The sequence below is a fragment of the Panulirus ornatus genome, chromosome 56 (genome assembly GCF_036320965.1).
Source record: "Panulirus ornatus isolate Po-2019 chromosome 56, ASM3632096v1, whole genome shotgun sequence".
Taxonomy (NCBI): domain Eukaryota; kingdom Metazoa; phylum Arthropoda; class Malacostraca; order Decapoda; family Palinuridae; genus Panulirus; species Panulirus ornatus.
The window spans coordinates 17465707-17488547 of record NC_092279.1 but is presented as its reverse complement, the minus strand read 5'-3'; the positions used below and the strand labels follow the sequence as shown (position 1 = coordinate 17488547).

Here is a 22841-nt window from a genome sequence, read left to right as displayed (position 1 = left end):
ATCATATGTTTCATCCATCCCAAGGTCAACCTTGAGACTTCATCCAATAACAACTACGCAAATGACACCCACCCATGACCTACTGGAGTTATCTTGACCTCCGACCCGGCGAGATGATCCTCGCTCCAAGATGACCTTCCCAACCAGTCAGCCCGTTAGGCTCCGTTTTCACTGATATCTTTTAATATCCGGACGTCCGAACACAGACGCGGCGAGACCCTGGCGATACCGAGGTTCATCAACAACAGCTCGGACAGCTGGGTGGGTGTCTGGTGTCACTGTTGCCAAGTGCCACTCTCACCACACCCGCCACGTTGAGCCGAGCGTCGTGACCGTCGTTTAAAAGTAAGAACACGACGACCCCACAGAGCTGGCCACCGTGAGAGAAGGGCTCGTGCCACCCCCTCCAGCCAGCCAGTCTTGCAACAAAAACTAATTCCTCGTAATGTTTTCCCAGCTTTCGTTTGTCATTTCTTCAAGTAAAATGATTTCCTGTTAAACTAGTGTCATTTACCCTCCTTAGGCATCTAGTCTTCAGACTACACCCGTAAGAGGTCCAGTCCTCTGGAAATACTGAACACAGTGACGACAACTGTAAACACTGGTGAGGGATGGGATTCACCAGGGGGAAACTTACTTACTGTCGTGCTCAAGTCTCTGGTGACAGCAACCCGACCAGCAACTCGCATGACCCGCCACTCACCCATGTAATCTCAGGACGAGGATCTTAGTAACTAACTCGAACACTACGGTGTGTGTCTCGCTAGAGGGAAATGGATGAAATGAAATAGGCAAATACCTCGACAAGTCAAGCATGTGTCAACAACCTTCGTGTATGTTAATGAGGATGATAACCTGTTCCTTCACATATGGTGAACGACCTTGGGTTCCTTCACATCTGTCACACAACCGAGTTCCTTCACATCTGCCAGATGGTTCTGATCCGGTGGCGGTGGTGGCCATCTGGTGGCTGATGTCACAAGTCTTGGCCAAAAAGGTTTGGTAGGAAGTTCTTCCACAGCCCAAAACGATGATGTACGGATCACCTCAAACAATATTCTGTGTTTCGGAACAATCAGAATTTCATCAAATAACACAAGGTTGTGTCTCCATTTTTTCTCACACTCAATTCTTTGTCTTTGGGGCTTCCCCACCTGGGGCAGACTTCGGGGATCTCCTTAACCCCAACAGACACAGCTCAACCTAAATTTAGCTGCTGAGCTGGGAAGACGTTATCATGGCGCAATTCTCCTTTTAAGTAGTTGACTTGCCCGTCGTCTCCTCTTGACTAGGAATGACTTGGGGAGGAGGGGGAGGGAGGACACACCACCCTACCGATCCCTGACACTCCCGGGGAAGCCCACACACCTGCTGGGGTGAGGTCGGAGACCCACCACCACAAGGGACAGACGAGGCGAGGCAGAGGCGAGGCCTGGCGCGTCGCAGCTGGCGGCTTCAGGTCAGGCGGTACGGGCACGGTGCCAACCCCTGGGTCACCCGGGCACAGAACCTTACCTACATCCACCACCCCACCAGCGGAGGCTCCTGGCTCTTCTCTTACAACCACCTGCGGTCGGACGGACGGACGGACGGACGGTCAGAGTTCGTGAAGGAATCTTAAGCCACACATGGATATTGGCTTCGCTCGCGGGTGTTGTTAAACTTTAACTGGGCATTAGCCTGGCAGGAGCCGCTCTCCCTCGTCTGCAGACGGCCCGACCCCACTCGACCACGTCTGACCTGTAATTTGGCTCGCACGACGAACACAATGAGGCCACCCTTTAACATTTACACCAAGGGACTCGTGGAGTCATAATGGCAGTGAAAGAAAAAAAGCACAAGAACCTTCAACAATACACATCGCATGTCTACTGGCTTTCCTCACACCGTACAAGACGAAAAAAAAAAACATTCTAACCTGTAGAAAAGACACAATACACTTTAATATTCAGGACTAGCGTAAACCTTATCAGCAGCTCACAAAACTCTCACGAACTGCGTGAATAACAGTACAACACGAGAGTCCAACACGCAAAACCTGTCTTAGCTTCCAGGTCCCCACTGGAATGTAGATTCCAGCGTGACCGAAATCTATATCACTGAAAAAAAAAAAAAATGTTTGGCTACTCCCCTGACCGACCCATCAGGAGTTAAAACATCTCATAAAGGGTTCCTTGGCCATCCCCTCACCGGCCGCCCGGCAGCCACAGCAGGTGGAGGAGGGCGGGGCAAGGGTGTTGTAATGCGACGTCAGCAAGGGAGGACAAAGCTGAAGACCTCGACGCGACCCGTCGCTCTCCTGCCGCTCCAGTTGACCTTCAGCGCCTTCAGCTATAATAAGCAAGGAACTGTCCCAAGGCTCCCCCACCAGCTGATGTGGCTGATCACTGGCGTGACATGACCGGCGATGTCTTAAAAGCTCCATCACTGGAGGATGTGTACCTCGACGCCGGGGCCTCACGAGGAATTTCGAAGCCTAGAGGACCCATAGGCATACACGAGACCAGTCGCAAAATAATACCCACGAAGCGAGTACTCTAACCTCCAGCTTTCAACTGATCCAGTAGGACTGTTCCTGCTGAGGAAAGAGGTTCTGCTGCTGGTGCTGCTGCAGGCTACTTCTCCTGGGCTTCTGCTTCTAAGAAGTGCATGCTGCTTCTGCCCTTCAGGTCCTGCTACCGTGTCCTATAAAAGACGTGCTTCCTGTCATAATGTTTTTTCCATTCCAATCTACCACAGCAGCTGAGTGTTTCCAGTCTTCTCCAGACATAGACCCTTGTTTAATGTTACTTATGAGAGAAAACAACCCCCTGATACCATTACTAAAGGATACAAATGTCCCTCACCCCTGAGAACGAAACTTAAGGATGCAAGTAACCTCCTCATTACGACACTTCAGGAAGCAAATAACCCCTGATATCGACACTTCAGGAAGCAAATAACCCCTGATACCGACACTTCAGGAAGCAAATAACCCCTGATATCGACACTTCAGGAAGCAAATAACCCCTGATATCGACACTTCAGGAAGCACATAACCCCTGATATCGACACCCCAGGAAGCAAATAACCCCATATAACGACACTTCAGGAATCAAATAACCCAATGTAACGACATCTATGAAGCACACAATCCTACTTCAGAAACCGAGTAACCCCTGATAACGACACTTTAGGAAGCATCTACGCCTATTTCGACCACACAAGGTCAACACCACAAGAGAACCCGACCTAACCCTAATGGTCACTATTATGATCATATGACCTGTGATGATGTCACTCAAGGAATCATCTAACACCTTCAGCACGTTAGGACTAGATTTACCAACTCTTGTCCTGGTCTAATAGTTTCCTTCCCCAACACCTGCCCTAACCTTGCCTTGGTTTAACAGTTACCCCTCTCCAACACCTGCCCTAACCTTGCCTTGGTTTAACAGTTACCTTCCTCAACACCTGCCCTAACCTTGTCTTGGGATATCCCCTAAACACAACGTAGCAGGAACGTCTCCCATCTGTCTGCCATGCAACCCTCCTCCCCACTCCACTCGTTTCCCTTCCTGTCAGACTTCCATAATATCCAACATTATTTACCTGTTCTCCCTCCTGATGCCCCCTGCCACCTCCCTTCTCTTGGTGGCTTTAATCGCTCCCCCTCTCTGCTTCCCGCAAGTGAGCCCAGAATGAGGGAATAACCAAATGCAACCCACACGTGAGCAAGACGTTACATAAAACTTATTTCAAAGAACATCGAAGAAAGTCAACAACGCAAACATGTGCACCACGATAATTTGATCTCTTGTAGGCAGACGGTGTTAAATCAATATATGAATAATGAGATAAAAATGAAACTAAATGGCATCTAAAGCTCCCTCTCCAGACTCTAGATGGACGAGTATTTACAAGAATGACCAGCGTGTGTTTACTATCCTGCCTAGCGCGGGTGACTAGCAGGCGCTACTGTCTGGCCGCGGCTGCGCTCATGACGCCACCACACACCCCTCACTCACCTCAGGCCACCACCGTCACCCAGGAGCACTTCCCTCCCCGTGGGAGATGATCACACGTCAAAAGCTCCAACCTAAGTAGCCACGGTGCACTAGACACATGCACTGTACTGTGTATATCGTCTAGAGGCAGACACAGTCATGGAAAAACATTTTGATTTTTAGTATTAATTTAATTAAAAGCAACTTGTGGATTTCATTTGTTTCACTATATTCTTCTGCGTTTCACCTGCCAAGCTTAACACAAATCATACGTCGATAAATCTATACCATTAAAAGATGCAGAGGGGAGGCATCGGTTCCCTGTAGTGAGTGACGAACTGTTCCCTTACTGGAGCTGGCAACACAGCAGCTCCGGGAAGGCTGGCCCCCCAGGCGGTGCATTCGACCAGTCACACAGTGTCAAAGTAGCAGTGGTCTATCCGTGAGTTCCGCGAGATTAACTGAAGCATGAAATTAATGTGAGGGGACGCACACAATACCTCCTCTATCACTGAAATTATCATTAGCGGTGGTAGTGATATTAATAGCAACAATAATTACTGAGGATGTGATATATTATTATTTTTTTTTTTTTTTATACTTTGTCGCTGTCTCCCGCGTATTGCGAGGTAGCGCAAGGAAACAGACGAAAGAAATGGCCCAACCCCCCCCATACACATGTACATACACACGTCCACACACACAAATATCTATCTCTCCTTTTTTCACATCTTGGTTACATCCACACACATTTAGGCACCCCACTCTGAGCCTTCGAGGAGGATGAGCACTCCCCGCGTGACTCCTTCTTCTGTTTCCCATTTCAGAAAGTTAATACAAGGAGGGGAGGATTTCCGGCCCCCCGCTCCCGTCCCCTCTAGTCGCTTTCTACGACACGCGAGGAATACGTGGGAAGTATTCTTTCACCCCTATCCCCAGGGATAATATACATATGTATATACACACACACACACACACACACACACACACGCGCGCACACACACACACACACACACACATACATATATATACATATGAAAAATGTAAGACACAATTTAGAAAACAAACTTTTAGCTTGAAATGAATGAAAAAATGAACGTATCATTATTATTATTATTATTACGTCATACGTGGTCACAGCTTACCACAAGAGCGAGGCAGCGCCAGAAAAAGACGAATGAAATTAACAGGAAAATAATACAAGAAGGAAGGATTTCCAGGTTCATATCCCAAGGAATAAATCACTATTATTATTATCATTACTATCATTATTATTATTATAATTATCATCTATCATGGGGAATGGGGAGAATGACTCCTACCAACCCATCTCCTGCGTGACTAAGACGGTGGGAGAGGAAGCCTGAAAATCCTTCCCTCCTGTATCATTCCGGGGGTGAAAAATCCCTTAGGCCCACTTGTCTGTTCCAGGCGTTACCGTGCTCAGGCGGGAAACGGTCAAAAGGTATGACGGAAAAATATCATCATCAATGATCATTATCGCTACTCTTCCCTTTACTATCAGCAACAACAGCAGGTTTGTTGGTAACAGTGGTGGGGACTGATGCAAGTGATGGTACAGAGTAGCAGCACCATTATTCGTAGTGGTAGTGACTTCACCACGAGCCACTGTCACCACAGTGGCCCAGGAACAAACGTTTTCGTCACCACAGTGGCCGTTCCCCTCCTCCTACGGGATCACATGACGCAATACGACCGCCCACCGTAACTCCCACGCAAGCCACAATTTCTTTGTGGACATAATTATGAAGCACTGATTACGTCCACTGAACTATGGATTACGTCCACTGAACAATGTGGCAAGTCTGCGGCTATCGGGTCACAATCCTCACCCAGCTCCTGGGAGCAGTAGCACTGAGGGGTGAATAACGGATCGTTGTTTGCACACAAAGTTGATTGCAAGTTCCTTTGATACGTGAAAGAAAAAACTGTACATCATACGCAACCCCACGATCACAATGGTTTGAAGACAGCTCCCCTGCAGGCACGACAAGCACGTCTGAATAAAAATTATCATCGCTGCTTAATACACTGTCTGTTGCTACTGGAAATACTATGGACGTCTTAGCGGAGAATCTTACGAAAGGCATCAGAGAGACAATCCAGTGTGCGGTGGTTACATAGGCCACAGCATTCCAATAGCCTTGCTGATTCGAGGCAACACGACAGTTCGGTCTCAGGCCGACCTATGAGAGAATAGGACTTTTGAAACCAACGTCTTGACCAAGTTGATGAGGGCTGGAAACCTCAAGGACTCAAGAGGATCACCATAATCACTGCTGCTCCAAATACTGCTACTACTACTACTAATAATAATAATAATAATAATAATAATAATCTAGAACATTCATCAATTTGTTTCTAGACTTGTGTTCGAAAACACGTTTTCACAAACGAATTGAAATTACACTGAAAAAAAATGAATAAAGCCTTTCAGAAAATTACTGAGGTATATAATAAAAATTGATTACTTGAAAACTGCTCGAGCAGAAAACGAAAATAATCCACTTCAATAGAGTGTGCGAATATTGCTACCTCATTACTTTCCACTAATGTAGAGAGTTTCACAGCAGAGCTACAGGCGTTTTCCACATCTCTCTACAGAAGTACTGCGACATCGTCTACGCCTGTTACAACAACTACTAACAATATCATAAGGTAGTCCACAATTAACGATCATTGTGGCCTAAGGTAACCACGCTGTGGTAATGTCTTTTGCCAGAGCAGCAGCGAGCGATCGGTCCGGGAGTGTGGTCGCTGGCGATACTGGAGCCAGTGACTGTTTGGTTCGGTGAAAGCTGACACACACACACGCTGGTGACAGGCACGAGACAAAGGAAGGCAAATGAGACGCGAAAACAAAAGAGGGGCAACCAGAGGCAGCCGGAAGCATTCGAAAATTGAGGAAAAATGTAGAACACAACAAGACAAAACAGTAACAAATGTACTATGAAAGTGCAATGACGACAGAGAGAGAGAGAGAGAGAGAGAGAGAGAGAGAGAGAGAGAGAGAGAGAGAGAGAGAGAGAGAGAGAGAGAGAGAGAGAGCTGTTAAGACACAGCTAATGACAGAATGTCGCGATAATATGTACGGGACGGCAGGAGACGGTGGACTGTTACGAGCGAAGCAGCCGAGAGACAACACATTAGAACACACAACGGGTCGACGGTGAGAAGCTCCGAACATAAGGAGGCTTACAACCAGGTGCTCCTGCTCCTTTGAGAGATCACCAGGCATTCATAAGACTCACTAGGATAAGAGGTGACCATGGCAATTCATGTACAGGGGGAGTAATGAGCAGGTCTGAAATTGTCCAAGCTTGAGTCCACTTCACAATGGCTCCCTCCAGAGAGCATGATAGTCTGAGACGAACCGGTTTCATAAATGATTTCATTTTTAAAGTAACACTTAAGAATGTCACTATACATTCCTCTCTCACAGTTCTTAAAAAAAAAAAAATGCTCTCAAGCGTCATCCATATCAAAGAAAGAAAAAACCGCCTAAGGTTCGTTTTACATAAAACGAAACCCCCTCACACGAATGACACCAGATGAGAGGGGTATGCCAACACCACCGGGGCTTCACAACCCTGGCCTCAACTGGCCCACCTCAGGAACTCCGGGTTAAGCCCATCACTCTAGGGCTTTAAGACAGAATCGTTATCATGACTGACCATCCATGGCAGCTGGAACACCAGTGGGATGTACGTCATCGCCAATCTCGGGAGGAGCCAATAACCGCGTCCCAGTGCGTCAACGGACCCCACATACCGCTGGCGGAGATGATGACCTTCCTAAAACCGACCATCTATAAGGCACAAAATCAAATCAGGCGAAGATAGAAAAACAATATTGTATAAAAAAAATAAGCTAAAATAAATCATCCAAATATATAACATATTCTGACAATCTTTGAACACAGATAACTCAGTAAATATGAGCACTTGCAAGAAATCTTCCCGAGTTCATACAAACCGAGGGAGCGGCCTCGACCGTTACAAGGACAAACGTGGATGCTCCCGCGCCCATAGCAATCATGACCGACGGTGGCCTGTGTTTGATCGCTGCTGCTTCACCGTTTCTCTCAGCCGTTGAAGGAGAATCACCACATACGTTACATCAGACTGCCCTTCTTTCCATGAACAGCCTATATGTATATCTTGACAAGTTGGCAACATGCATGTAAAGAGAAACGAGTATGTCTGTTCGGTCATCGGAAAGCCTCACCACCAATCAGCGCCTCCGGTGAAAAAAACATCTTAATTGAATCCCTAAAAAAGCAGCGTCTACTGACCAGCCAAAGCCGACACCACGAAGAGAAATAGATCGATCTACCTCCACTGTAAGATTCAAACTTTCAAAGCTTGCGACATCAATCAATACGCTGGATCTGGGACTATGGGGACTTTTGTAACACAAAACACCGAAGTAAACTCTCGAAACGATTTGGGTCGGAGAGAAAACTGAACCGTTTTGCGGTTTAACGGTAATGTTGTCGAGGGGTCTCGTCACAAACACACCGAATTTAAAAGACACGAAACTACCGTATTTTCCAGTACCTGCGGTTCGGTTTATAACCCTTCGATCACATCATGCGAGGTCGCAAGGTTCTTTGTTCACAGGTCAAAACGAGAGGCAGTTACAACCAAGACGTATACTTCTGAGCAGTTACCCACGGGGGAAGAGAATACTTTACTATCATGGAGAACCGAAAACAGTGTCAATGATATAGCCTTAGCCCAAGTGGTATTTAGACAACGAACATAGCAGTTACAAAAACTCTGGATGACTCTGCAGATGGGTCGACTATACACATACGTAAGTCTCATAAGAAAGAGGCAGAAATAGGAACTCTACTTCCTTTGACTGAACTCGAAAACTATAATGACATAGTTTACTGGTAATCGATCTTCAGACACACTGTGATTAGCACGGTTCACCGCCGGAACAGTTGTACTCTGTGACGGTTGGCGGAACCCGGGTTCAAGCATCAGCAGGGCAGGAGGGAGTGGCCGTTCCACCTGAGCCTGAAAGTCGTATCTAACGTACACCGTCCATGGTGGGTCGCAGGTTGAAACACTGTCCATGATTTAGTGCTAATGTTATGCATTTAGGCTTTGGGGGGAATGAAATGGATAAACCTTAAACACACACACACACACACACACACACGAAGCAGAAGTCCTGGTGAATACCTGGCGAGGTCATCAAGGGTCTTCTAACCCCCACAACCCAGTCGAGGCCAAAAGGCTCTTGGGTTGGGTCGCTGGTCGACCCAGCTGTTAGAAGCCGCAGAATAAATGAAAAAAAAAAAAAAAAAAAGACTATGATTAACTCCCTCCTCCACGTTGGTACAGTACACTGGCATAAACAAGAATCTAAATTTTCAATTTTCACTGTCAAGGTCGAAGGTCGTCCTGAAGAAAAAACCACAGGAAGAACTCGCACTCATCATACCATGACCACGGCCGGAAATCCCATGACCTTGCTCAACCCCACAGGTACATATTTACATGCCGGGGTAACGTCATCTTTACACCAAAGTTCGTGATTCATCTGTGAACTTGAGACCAGAAACCCCATATCTTACATCTCAGCACACCATCGTCTCCATTCCCTATATTCTCTCTCTCTCTCTCTCTCTCTCTCTCTCTCTCTCTCTCTCTCTCTCTCTATGTGTGCAATTCGTTTGCCGGTCCTTTTGTAAAATATCAAGGTAATCATGCATTTATCATCTAAATTTCTGAGTTCCATTACGTACGTAATTGTAAAATTATTCAACTAACCCCCCCAAAAAAAAAGTTACAAATAGTGCAGAATGTATAACTTAATAACAAGTGTACAAACACTCGGAGTACTGAATTGTAATCATACGTCATTATGTAATACCGTGGAAGAGGGGTAGTGGTGTATGACTTTACTCACGATGTATGTCTGCACGCGTGACGTACAGGGCTTGCCAAGGTCTGATCAGTTCGCTTACCTGAAAGCAAAAAACATGTCGTTAGTTTTTCAGAAATAAAAAAAGACATAACCTGAAGACCTAATTAGGGATAACCCATAAAAGCAAGGATGAGTAAAACATAACGCAAGACATATACAATTCACATACAATAAACCCAAACTCAGTGCGTATACAAAACTATTTTCTTGCCCTTTTTAAAACCTGTTTTTAGAGCATATATATATATATATATATATATATATATATATATATATATATATATATATATATATTCAGAATAACTAATGTGAAGGAGAGGCAGAGCCTGAGAGCCAGTGAGGGTAAAAGCAAGGCCATGAGCACCGCAGTGGCGCACTAATGAGGTTCACACCATCTTTCCATCTTTGTTTCCCGCCACAAGGTGGAACTCGCGTCCCATTTGCCAAGGTCTCCAAGGCCACAGCATGTCGCTCACACACTTCTCCAAAACAAGTAGTATACGGTTTTTATCTCCCTGAGCACAACGGAACGACCCTTGGGTATAACTGCATATTCCCGAACCAGGTCATCATGCCTACGAATTGTGCCGTCGTGCTCAAGGATCGTACCGTCGTGCTCAAGGATCGTACGTCCGTGATCAAGGGTCGTGCCGTCGTGCTCAAGGATCGTACAGTCACTACACTCGATAATTTGAGTGGCTGTGTATGTCTAGAGACGATATAAAAACAACTCAGCACAATAGTAACAGTGTACCAACTCAACAGTAACCGAATCCCTGCCAACAACACCGCATCGAGTGTTTTATGTCAGGCAGATCAAAACTCGCGTCGACAGCACTCCACGTTAGACTTTTAACACCAAGAACGTTCCTATTTCTTTCTTATGTTAGAAGCAACTCTGCCGGAGTAACAGTGCCAGGAACGGATTCAATTACAATAAAAAAAAGAACACAGCAGTATCAAGGCTGAGCAATGGCAGGAAAAGCAAAGCACACGGCGTAGCAACATCAACGTAACACCAGACACCGAACCACAAGTGTAGCCTAGCCACCGCCGGACCCCCACCACCACCTCCCTCTCCCCATAACCACATTATCTCATGACCTCTAAACAACGGTAAACATTTCCTCTCTATACTGTCTCATCAGCACTTCTGATGAACACATACTACAAGAGCGACTTCGTAAATGACTTGCAAATTACCATGAAAGATACACTGCCCTTGGAATTAAACTACGGTCCTTGGACTGCACCATCACGACACCCTGTCTATTTAAGGACATCATATTAAACAGAGATAAATATCAAGAGCGAATAAAACTTACAGTATTCTCATATCTCTAAACAGCCCATATATCAAAACCTCCACGACAAAGTGTTCATTAATGATTAATAAACATTGTTTATTGCCTTTATAAGAACTTGCATGTTTGTGTTTACAGCTTCGTCACTCAGGCGCAGACAAAGATAGATAGGCTCCTTCGGGGCGGGAAGGACCTTGACGACTGCAGTTAAGTCCTTTCCGTCTGACGACTATGATACAGCCTCGTCGAAAGTGACTTCCAGGTCGCGATGTTACCTTGAATTTACTCCAGAGTCAACTTCGAAGGTCTTATGTCCCCTACAGCTCGGGCGGAGTCCAAACAAACAGTCGAGTTGCGTCGCTGGATAATGTTGGAGGTCGAGGCCCGTAGGCCCAAGTAACCACTACATCTCAACTGGTCTAGTATACGTTGTAAATGCCTCTCCGAGGTCTTCTTCTTATATATATATATATATATATATATATATATATATATATATATATATATATATATTTTTTTTTTTTTTTCTTTTTTTTTTCATACTATTCGCTATTTCCCGCGATAGCGAGGTAGCGTTAAGAACAGAGGACTGGGCCTTTGAGGGAATATCCTCACCTGGACCTCTTCTCTGTTCCTTCTTTTGGAAAAAAAAAAAAAAAAACGAGAGGGGAGGATTTCCAGCCCCCCGCTCCCTTCCCTTTCAGTCGCCTTCTACGACACGCAGGGAATACGTGGGAAGTATTCTTTCTCCCCTATCCCCAGGGAATATATATATATATATATATATATATATATATATATATATATATATATATATATATATATATATAACGGCCATGGTACCGGACTTCGACTCTGCCTGTGGTTACCCAGTAATACATCACCTTCGGCAAGGCTGTATCATCGTTTATTGACGAGAGGGAGGACTGGAGTCTAGTCCAAGACTTTCACACTGCAAAGGAAACCATTTCCTGCTGCTGGAAGTGGCTCAGCCTTGGAGCTGCAGGAGCTCCTAGGAAAAAGGGCTTTGGAAATACACCAGGACGACTCTCTCTCTCTGGGGGAATTACAAATTAGTAAATAAATATCGGCCTATACACGGTAGTCTTGCTTTTTCATACCAGCCCATAGCATTCCTAGCCCCAATTGGTGCACAGAAAAGTGATGTGGTCAGTTTCACAACCTCAGGTCTGGCCACCTGTGACCTTCCCAACTCTGGACGAAGATGGTTCCCATTTGCAGCAGAGTCGATCGACTTGAACCAGCGAGTTCTCAAAGCGACTTTGCCCCCACCGTCCTTACACAGACACGCAATATATACATATACGAAGACACACACACACACACACACACACACACACACACACACACTTACTTTTATAAAAATAACACGCCAAAATTGTAATAGCAACCCAAGATCCATTTCATTTACACCAGAAACTCGAGAAAATACACCAGAGGTACGATAACCACTGCCAAAGTGACACCCGTACCCTCACTGCGCACTAACCTGGCACGATCATCACCCCCTATGTTCCCGGGTAGTCAATAGTCATCTTTGGCTTGGGGTGAGAAATACCTACAAACCTAAGACCTACGATTACGTTTCTCCCTCCTCCCATAAACTCTTCGTCCTACATCCAACCACGGCCTTCCCTTCAGCCCCCGGGTCCGCCCTCACACAACTGTGGCGACCTACCCGGCGGTACGCCCCGAGGGGGGAAGCCGCTATACCACAACAAGACGTTACCACATTTCTCTTGCTCCTTCTTCCGCCGGCCACGACACCAAACTGTATAATGACCAATTACCTCCCCCAGTCAATGCTACGCGACGCACATACCTAACACTCTCTACCCAATCACTCCTCTCCCTCAAGGATGCCAGCTTAGTCTTTTAACATATGATTTTGAGATATAAAAACCTTTACCGCTAACCTAATTATAGCATTATTATCTCGTCATTCAAATTAACGTGTGATTATGTTTCTTTTAAATAATGCCCATCACATCCTTCACGAGGGCTGACTGACTCCTACCTTGCCTAAGCTATCTAAGGATTACCTTTATGCACGACTCTTCACAATCATTCTCCCACTTGCTGTTGATGTCTTAAAGGACAGTAATCCGGAAAATCTGAACTACGTTGTTAATCTAAATTTGCAAGACTTTCTGTGCACAAATTTACTTAAGACTTTGATGCCCCACTTCAAGTACACACACACACACACACAATATATATATATATATATATATATATATATATATATATATATATATATATATATACATATATATGATTAGACAATACAATTGTTAAACACGTTTTTTACTATCTGAAAAATGGATGTAGTCCCTCCTAAGGCGCCTTGTTCCACGACGACTAGTTCCTTCGTCTTCGGTTGGCTGACTCGTCTAGTTTGCGTCACATGATAAATCTATATGTCTGCCACAACATTAACTTTAGGCGACCACGAACTCATGGGAGCCTTGAACTAGCGATAGTTCCCATAATCATAAACACATGAAAAACATGGTAGCCTGGAATCCACGGAAACTCTGGAACCACAGGAATCCTGTGCCCACGACAGCACCTAGACCCATGATATAGCCTTCAGCACCCACCAACCCTGACGCCTGGGGGGTGGCAACGAATCCATCAAAACCTTGAAGCTAAAGGAACAAAGAACCCATGGCGCTTGACCACAAGAGTGCAGTGACTCCATACGAAAACTGAACCCTTGGAAACTGTCATCTAGAAGGAGCTTCCGTCTGAACCCGCGTCCACCAGAGAATGATAGGAGGGTAGGAAAACTCTGTGGATGCTGAGCACACAACGGTCAGAGCACACACGGGTAAGAAACCAGGTGCTGAAGAGGGTCGTGAGGCAGGTGCTGAGGAGGTCGTGACTCATCTGGGAGGTTGAGGTTGGGGTGGGGTAAGGGTGGTGGTGGTCACCTGTTTGTCGCTAGGTTCATTACCCTCTTCCTCTGCACCAGCCCAACCACCTGTCCGGGGTTCGCAATCCCTTGTCTCTGAGGCACACTACATCCTTCATCATTACTGCCAGAACGTGTAATGACGACGGCTGATTCTAATGGAGACGAGTGGGGCTTCCACATCACCATTTACGTCAGCGGGTATAGTGTAGGGTGGCGGAGGCGAGGGTTCTCAGCCAGGCGTGCACGACATGATCACCCACCTGGAGTGGGCATCACGACGCGCGTATATCACGAGGGATCACAAGCCTCCTGAGGAAGGCTTCGTTATCTCAATATCACCATAAAACCGTACGGCGTTTTCGCCCCCCCAGCGCACGGCACAGGTCACGCCCCTCGCCGCCAACGGGGTGATCGATGAGCAGGGGAGAGAGAGAGAGAGAGAGAGAGAGAGAGAGAGAGAGAGAGAGAGAGAGAGAGAGAGAGAGAGTCAAATTAGCCAGCTCTAACGGAGGGCAACAAAACAGTTAACACCACAAGAGGCCTGGGAGAGGACAACAGCAGACGTAGCAGTGAGCCAGCAGAGGAAACAGTGGTAATAACAAGAGAGCCAAGAACTTAACAGCAGCAGCAGTGTTAAGTCTATCCTTTGAGGCTAGTGTGCACGATACCAAAATAATAACTGTTTACGGGCGTCATCAGAATGTGATGCCCATACTTTGTGCGAACCCTTGACCTCCTCTAGTGGATCTTTCACCCTCTTCCTCTGTGATGTCAGTCAACGTCAAGGGTCCTAAACCAGTTATAAATTCCTGGATGTCCACCTCAGAAGCCAAGGGGGTGAGTGGAAACCATATATCTTCGTTGGGCTGATTTACCCTTCGAGACTCTCGCTTGAAAGACTTGCATGATATCTGGTCTTATAGCCTCTCGGTGTCCCCCTACAGTTCAGCTCCTCGTAATCAATCAGGTATCATGTGCAAACGACTTCGTGAACGTGCGTGGTGGTCTGCGGTTGCAATCTGATGATGCCAGATGGAAAATATTACGTTTCCCGAAGATGTGGAACACTCTACCCCGGGAGGCATAATATGTGGTTGGTTCATAACCCAAGAATCTGTGGGTCATGAAGTTCCAGGTATCTTTTCCAGCTTTAATTATGTTACCTATTTCACATACGCTGTTACAATATTTTGCAGTCCGTGTGCGTTGCATCAACACTGTTCACAAGAGCCTGCAATACTCCGCCGTATCACTCCAGAAGCCGAGTTGGACATGACCGTCCCGTTCTAAAGCTGGCGTTTGTTGCACTGGCTTACCCTTACCCTAATAATTTCACGTCGCGTAATTTTCTTGATTAAAAAAAAGAGTCATGCTGCTTGAAACCGACATCTCGCAACATTTTTAATGTTTAATGGCTGCAGCATTTGTTGGTAGCTTTTTTTTGGCTACTGTTTTCCTTCCTTTAAGGTGTCGATGTGACGCGAGAAAGATCTTCACATGCTGGGGTAACACCAAAGCTCTCTCTCTCTCTCTCTCTCTCTCTCTCTCTCTCTCTCTCTCTCTCTCTCTCTCTCTCTCTCTCGAGGTTCAGCATCCCCGCAGATGACGTTCTACAACTCTTTACGGAGAACATCACGACTCTAGCCCCCTAGGACGGTAAAAGTGGGAGCAGTTATTATTAGATACTGACCCTCTCGCAAGGCCGCTTGTGTGATGGGATTAGATACGTGGAACACGGCTGAAGTTCTTGGAAAGGCGGTGTTCCACAGACATATCACCGGGTCGCTACTCTCCCCCCGTGTTCCTTGGATAAATGGCTCGTCCTTCTCTCACAACACAGGCCTGCAAGGCGACTGTGAGGCAGGCGGTCCCACCACACACCAGCAGTAGGGAAGTGGTGGAGAGAGTTATGAGAAAGAGGACCAATGATGAGGATGTTACAACCAGCACGAACACCTACCACACACACACACACACACACACCACGTTATAACCACAGTCACACAACCATCACCCTAAATACATAGGCTACAACCTGCGGGACCACATGCTACCACCATCAACGTACCAGGGGCAGCACCATCTGCAGAGTCAGGCACACGAGGAACAACAGAGAGAGAGAGAGGGAGGCAGGCAGGCAGGCAGGCAGGAGCGAGAGGGGCATTAGTAGTTAGCCAGTGAGGGAGGGAGGGACCGTGGTCATAGCCCGGCCCGGCCACCAGGACAGCCCACACCACAACCTCCACGCTTGGCTGCTCTTCCCCTGACGCGCCCACCCGACACTGACCTTAGCAACACTCACTGCCCGCAACACTCCTCCTTGCCCACTACCTGCCTGCAACATTCCCTGCCCGCAATACTCCTTGCCCACTACCTGCACACAACACATGGGAAATTAGCACACCCTCTGCCCCCACTTCCTGTCCCAGCGCCTCTCCACAGAGCCTACGTACCACTACTGTAACTACCAGCGACGCTGGAACCAACACCACACACTCCCTTACCACGTCCATACTCAAGGGCTTGCTTTCATGTCCTATCACCTCCCGCCTCCCCAGGGCCATCCAATACCTATCCTATGCCCAAGGAGGACCTTCCGTCACTCGTCCATTCACCTCCCTACCCACACAAATGCTGTCCATCAACTCGCCCAGAGGATATGTGGTATACGTATCCCCCAATCCATCGGCTCAAAGCCTAAGACACACCAATGGAGCTTATCTACCCATACCCCGATCCGTGCGTTCCTCTAGCCAACAAAGCTTCCAACCATCTTCTAACTCTTGTCCTTGCAAAATCTCTCCCATAACCCCCATCTTCAGGCAACTCGCTCTAACATCCACTCGATAAAAAAGATCATTACGAATGCATTAACAACCAATCACATAGATAATAAATCTACACCACGACGTTCGTTATGTTGGCATGGGCTTTGACCAGACTCTTACGATTATTTACTTTTTCCATGCGATTTAACTTTGCATTTTTTTTTTTCACCTTTTCAAAGAAAAGCCGTTTCTTAACTGTCTGAATCGCAAAATCGGAATGCATGCATAGCTTACAGGACATACTGCCGACATATAATGGCCTCAAGAGAGTTAACTCAGAGTATCGCCACAATCATGGTTCGAACGTCCTGGTTCGTAGTTTAATCTCGTTTCTTCGCTCCAGTGCGCCACTGAAATTAAAATTCCCACACTTGATGTATCGCTCAGGTGTGTTAGGCACGAGTGCAATCAATCATTCCACTCGAATCACTCGAGCGAACTAAATCGTTTCATACGATTCGAATCACTCAAGACTATCCCCATCGCTTTATATGAATCGAACCACACAGCCAAGTTCAAATATCTTCACACGACTCGAAGCAAAAGAATCCTACCTTTTCCACCCCGGTCGAATCCCACGCTATGTTCATAAGAATGGAATCCCTGAATCCAGTTTAGTACATTCGTTCTTGTGGGACTCTGGCAACAGGTTAGGGATGAAGCCTACGGCCAAACTCTCTCACATACAGATCCCGGCAGCTTACTGCTTCTTAAATGAAATTCATATCGACGCCTTCTTTCACTGTGTCCCATCCTGATTACTATTTTACACTCAGTTGGGCTGAACTTCGGCAACCATGTACCAGACTAATTTTGGAGATTGTGAAAGTCCCCTTGTAGACTGATGCAATCCCATTCAAATACCTACACGACCTTAGTATCAACCGCAACCATATATAGCGTTGCTGTCTCATCCTTCTGGCAAGTCATCTAAAAACTTAAAAGAAAACCAGTGGTCCTGGAACAGACCCCTGCGGCACGCCACTGGCAACCTCAACCCATTTCGAGTACGCTCCCTTGACATGCGTCATTTGTCCCCTTCCACTACGAAGTGTTCCTCCCCAGAGTGTGTATGTGTGTGTGTGTGTGGTGGCGGTGGGGTCAAAGTATGGCTCAGGAGGTGAGAGGGGGGGTCGGCTGGCGGTGATGTATACTCTACCACACCACAAAGTGTAGCGGAGCGTGTAGAAGACGTGGTGCAGGCGCTGGGGGATGTTCAGCGTAGCCTGCCTTGGGCCAGCCCAACCTTAGCCGTACTGGTGTAAGCAACGCTTCCCTAACCCAACCCCCGACTCATCCCTACGTTAGCTAAGCCTGGCACGGTCTACTAGTCTAACGGCTCACCTACTTAACCGCGGAGAATGAGAATGGAATTTGCCACAGTTGTTGTATGCATATGACGCTGTGCTGTTAGCTACATCGGGGGAAGACCAAACAGTTCGTATCTACCGAGTGGATGATGGCCCTACATGGGTGGACACAGGGAGGGTTGTATTAAGAACTAGGGGTGGTACCACTGTCGTTACAGTGGTGATACCGGTGTAAGATCACCACTGGATAGGACTGTGGAGGGTACCACTGTTATCACAGTGGTGTGGTGGTGTTTTGCTGGTGCGAGAACAACAGTGCTTAGGGATGGTAGCATTTAGGTAGAACAGATCTGGGTTCACAGCAGCTGTTCTAGTGGCAAGTGACAACAGACCAGAAGGTCCTGGTGGTAACTGTGGTTACAACAGTAAACAGAACTGTGGTTACAACAGTAAACAGCTCTGGTAATGGTAACACTGGATACCAATGGGGCATCAGTAAAAGCAACAGTGAGCCGTTGTGATGGTGAAAGCAACAGTGACTGCATCAGCAGTGGGAACGACGACAACGGTGGTAAAAGTGGCAGTTCTGGTGGAGATGGTAGAAGATGCTGTGGTGGTGGACGGACACACTGGAGGTGGGAGTGGTGTTGATGGTCACAGAGGCAGCAGCATCAGTAGTAGGGGTGTGTGTGTGAGTGTGTGTGTTGAGGGAGGAGCTGGAGGTGAGCCAAGACCCAGTGCGGTGCGGTGACCACCCCTCTGGTGGAGGTGGTACAGTCGTTGACCCGGGCAGGCCGCAGTGACGTCACACACACACACACACAAACGCGCGCCCGCGCGAATATCTAATCCAGATAAGAATACGAATATATGTATACATTCATGAATGTATACAAATATAAGCATTCACACACACACACACACACACACACTCAAATTCGCTCTCCCTCCCGTCCCTATATATATCACCAGCAGTCATTCACTCCTCTTAATGAACCAGAGACCAACACCGCTCCTCCTGGCCCAGTACGGACAACGTTAATTCTCTCTCTCTCTCTCTCTCTCTCTCTCTCTCTCTCTCTCTCTCTCTCTCTCTCTCTCTCTCTCATCAATCGCAAATCAATCTTCATCGATCCCTCGACCTTGCCCCCCCCCCTTTTGACCCCTAACACCGCGTCCGTCTTCCCGTAATAATTAAACACGGGAGATTAAGACCCTACATCAGACTCGACGATTCTTACTACATGTCTATCGCTGCCTGACTCATAGGGTCCACACTACAGATATTCCTCCCACGACTTCCTGAATCCTCCCACTGGCTGGTGCATAATGGTGATAAATACTTATACGGAGAGAGAGAGAGAGAGAGAGAGAGAGAGAGAGAGAGAGAGAGAGAGAGAGAGAGAGAGAGAGAGAGAAATTTGGCATCTGGAAGTTAGCGCTTATCTCCACCAACTGTACTTGTGGCAACCATTCACTTCAATGGCCTTAATAAGATCCTCCAGCCTTGCCGAACTGAAAAAGGAAATGCCACCCCGAGTTTACGACGCGAACCAGACCGTCTCGATCTTCAGCGTGCAAACCATGATAGATTTCTTCCGTCTGCATGCTAAGATGAAGTCAGGTGACCTTACTAACGAGTTCCCAGTAGTTATGATGTTTGACAGAGTCAATGCGAACTCTAAAACATCTTTGAATATGCGTTTCCACTAATTATGATGTTTGACAGAGTCAATGCGAACTATAAAACATCTTTGAATCTGCCACATACAATTTCCCTTCCATTAAATGGTACTGTCAGCATACAGTAATATTCTAATCAGAGGAGTGGTGTAGATACATGTTTGAAAGAGAACCAATTTACCAGAATTTGCTCTTTTCGTCTGACGTTCTTTGCTCTTAAGGTCACCAAACCTGAAAAAAATACTCCAATGTCTTTAATATGTGTATTCCTTGTTATGTTCACGAGTGTGTCTTTTCTTCGTAATCTTTTTTTTCCTTCAAAATGATGCAGTTCAAAATCATCTCCAGGTGGAGATCTTCGATGGCCTTCAGGCACATCTCGGCTGGAGTCTGATTGCTGTCTCTCAGTGTCGCTATGTCGTCTCAACCATCCTGGCACCGTGTGTAAATGACGCTACAACAGACGTGGTACTGTTCCCATCTGCTTCAGACACGCGCATGAAACACATTTCAGGACGTACCAAGGGGATCAAATTTCATACTCGGTGTGTGCCGATCACGACGCCCGTGGGCCACATGTGTCAAAGGCATGTGCGACAACGGCTGAACGTGTGTCACATGAACGTTTTCACTCGTTGCCCAACGTTCTATTACGTTGATGGTAGTGATGAAGCGGCCGAGAGAGGCGTGATCTTATCCCTCGGCCATCCGGACGTGGCTTCCACACACCGATTCCGAGACGTGTCAAATGACACCTCATAACTCCAAAAAAAAAAAAAAAAAAAATCCAACGACCTGAGTAGCTAACTTTATGGTAGCGTCTCTCTCTCTCTCTCTCTCTCTCTCTCTCTCTCTCTCTCTCTCTCTCTCTCTCTCTCTCAGTGTGGACGAGCTATAGAAATCAGTCTTAGGACCGAGCGATCCCACCCCATTCTAGACCCCTCTCCACAGGATGGTAAGAGAGTCTTACATATGTTTATAGAGAGATATTGAGTGTAAAGTGCATAACAGAGGTGGACGTCCTCGAGCCTAGGGTGAGGAACAGCTGGCACAGTAATCTCACCAGGCTGGGTCGCAATCCACCACAAGTCAACAACACATCTAGTGACACGAGACGAAGGGTTCCGGACGGACGTTTACAAGGGACGTTGACACGCATGTGTCGTTCTGTTCCGTGTCCCACCTACAGATGGGGCGACTCATGGAGGCTCTCTGGTCTTTCGAGTTCCAGTTAACATCTTACGTGATCATTCATAACTGATCGGAAAGTAGAGACGCAGATACTGACGCAAGGGAGGGAGACAAGAGAGGACCTCGCCCACTCTCAAAATCTTCACTCGGGATCGTAGAGACGCAGATACTGACGCAAGGGAGGGAGACAAGAGAGGACCTCGCCCACTCCCAAAATCTTCACTCGGGATCGTAGAGACGCAGATACTGACGCAAGGGAGGGAGACAAGAGAGGACCTCGCCCACTCTCAAAATCTTCACTCGGGATCGATGAAACTGACAGGTTTACAATGTCTGATCACACTTCAACTCAGCTCAACAAATCGAGGCGGGATGGGATGAATAAGTCCGGGTTCAGGGGCGGAGCCGAACGAGCGGGGGTGGGTGGGTGCGACTTGCCTGTACGTCGGTATAAACACTCGGGATCAGCCATGCAAAAATTACCCGCCATGACGACCCGTGATTACCGAGATGTGGGGGTTGGAGCCGAGGGTCCATGACTGACGGCACAAGGTCGACACCCGGACAGTGGTGCCACATACTCCCCTTCCTCAAGACAGGGGGGAATACAAAATCAAACAAAGGTAACTTCCAGTGATAGGGCAAGGGGTAAGAAGGTTACAGTGGCGGAGTAATTAAGGTAATCGTGAGCACTGGAAGAGAGTTATCAGTCTGGTGGAGTGATTCTGGAGGAAGTTGATGTTTTGATCCATTGGATTCTGGGGTTGGGATGGTCTCTCAAGGTATAATGGAGTACACAGACGGTACCGGAGTGAGAAGCAGAACAAGTGGTGTGGTAAAGTGGTGAAGAAGTAATGTCAGGGGCTCTTTACGACAGTGCAGGGAGAGGGGAGGAGGGGGGATGAGATTTACGACAGTGCAGGGGGGATGGGACGTGAAGGTGCGGTTCCACAGGTTACCAGGATACTAGCCGGGGGGGAGTTGGGTTGGAGGAGGGGGGGAGGGGGAGAAATAGGGTAGTGGAGTGGTAGCGGTGGGAAGGGGAGGGGGAAGGGAACGGGCAGCGGGCCCGCCGCGTCCTTGGCTCAATGTCGCACACCCGCCGGCCCCTCGATCATCACCGGCCTGAGGTAACCCGCCCACCGCCGCTGACCCACCCGCCTCTCATCCAGACCTCACACTCCTCACTCACCTCCTCCTAACTCCCACCGTCCTTCATCTTCACCCGTCCTGCCAACTATCGCCTTAATTTCCCCCTTCCTATTCCCATTGTAGCTTTAGATACGAGGGAGGCCAATGCCCCCGTCCACCCTCTGCGACAGCGACATCGTAATCCGGGTTTACAACAAAGTCGACGGAGTTTACACCGATGGACACTGATCTGGAAGTCCTTACACGTACACACCAGAGAACTAAACATGTCAGGTGCAGACACAGCAGTCATGAAGGGCGAGCAATTCATTAAAGGGGGTAAAAAATGCGCGGAGATTAGCCATTAAGCAAGACAGAATATGATGAAGATAGTTAGCGAGGTGCCGAGGTACGCGGATGAGGACGACCAAACCCCCTTTCATTAGCCCTACACAGAGCCAAAGACGAAGGTACAGACACGGTCAGGCCGTCCGCAGGGCAAG

General features: G+C 47.4%; 1 protein-coding gene across 6 annotated transcripts in view; it reads right to left on the bottom strand.

Moving 5' to 3' along the window:
• LOC139765963 (uncharacterized) overlaps positions 1–22841 on the bottom strand; it is a 250433-nt gene that overhangs the window by 47355 nt on the left and 180237 nt on the right. The window contains exon 1 of one of the 6 annotated variants that reach the window (XM_071693982.1): positions 9933–9989. The exons of the other annotated variants lie outside the window; for them this stretch is intronic. The gene's annotated coding sequence lies outside the window, so the exon portion shown is untranslated. Of the gene's footprint in view, positions 1–9932; positions 9990–22841 lie in introns of those variants that run through there. 6 annotated transcript variants of the gene reach the window in all.